This window comes from Microtus ochrogaster, chromosome 16 (genome assembly GCF_000317375.1).
Source record: "Microtus ochrogaster isolate Prairie Vole_2 chromosome 16, MicOch1.0, whole genome shotgun sequence".
Taxonomy (NCBI): Eukaryota; Metazoa; Chordata; class Mammalia; order Rodentia; family Cricetidae; genus Microtus; species Microtus ochrogaster.
Window position 1 is genome coordinate 36,203,690 of NC_022018.1, and position 1,571 is coordinate 36,205,260.

The window sequence follows — 1,571 nt, forward strand, 5'->3', positions numbered from 1 at the left end:
GACTCAGCTTCTTTCTCCCAGCATCCTGTTCTGTTTTCTCCGCCTACCTAAGGGTTGGCCTATGAAATGGGCCTAGGCAGTTTCTTTATTAATAAGAAATCATTCCCACATCAATTTTTCTGATTTTTTGTTTGTTTGTTTTTAGAACCTCCCCACTGGTTTCTCAGCCAAGAATTCATTAATTGATTTAACAACTGTTTTGTCTATTTTGTGCTAGTTGCTTTCCCAGGTCCTATGGCTAAGTAGTGAATAAGACAGAAACACCCTTTTCAGGAGGTTGCTCTCTTACGGGATAGATCAATATTAAGAAATCAAGTATAATTTCTGATCCTAAGTGCTATGAAAAAAATAAAATGCAGTAATGTTATAGCTACCTGGAGTATCCCTTATAAATATGGTGGCTTAATAGAAAGAAGGAAGGGTCTTTAAGATGGCCTTTATTCTGAGGCCTTTGCAAAGGAAGCTATGCAAAGACTTGGGGATGGAGATGTCAGGAGCACAGGACCCTGGGAAAGATCTAGCATAGGAAGCCTAAGAATGAGCAGGGCAGCCTCTGAGGCTGATTCCAAGTGGGCGGAGGGGCAAATGATACAGAGCCAGCAGAATCAGACCTGTGGCACCAGTAGGCATGTCTTCATTCAACAAGTAGTTTCTATGAATCTACTGAGTGCAGGGCATTGTCGAGTGCACAAAATGAAAACGAGAAACCTCTAGCTCAGAGGTTCTCTCCCTTCCTAACGCTGCAACCCTTTGATACAGGTCCTCATGTTGCGGTGCCCCCAATCATAAAACGATTTTCCTCGCTACCTCATAACTGTAATTTTGCGAGTTATGAATTGTAACATAAATATCTGTGTTTTCTGATGGTTTTAAACAACCCCTGTGAAAAGGCCATTTGACCCCCCAGGTTGAGAACCACTGCTCTAGATGAAGGATTTTTGTGCTTGTAAAAGGAAATTTAAAATTTAGGATGGGTGATAGATGGTCCCCAAATAACTTTATTACACGCTAGAATGCAACCTACCCTAGACACAGGTATACGGGGTGGGGGTCTTTCTGGGAGCAGTGATCTCAATATACTTTCCTGATGGAGACCCTCGACCATTTAGTGCCTCCAGTTGCCTTCCTCTCCTCCATCTGGGTTATATCTCCGCAGAGGTGAGTCACCTAGCCCACCTTTCCCAGAGCACGCGCCTTCTCGGTCTGGGTTGGGTGGGGCAGGGCCACAGGAATCCCCACCCGCCTAAAACTGTCGGCTCAGAAAACCCAGACAGGGGAGCCCCTGAGTCCAGGCTCCGTTTAGCACCTGATTCACCCAGGGAGTCAAGGCACCGCATGCTGCCGGTAATAGGCATCAGGGAGCCCCAGGGGAAAACGCCTTTGGGGACGTGGGGACCCCCCCTACCGTAGCTACCGCCTCCACACACATCCCTCCCAGTCGCCCCCCTATCCCACGCGCGCGTGCGCGAACTGCGGGTTTAGGTGCGCGTGCGCGCTGGGCGTCCGGCCGCGGGGGCGAGGACCGGTCTCCCCGACCAGCCAGGCAGCCATGCGGTGTCTCCGGCGGAGCG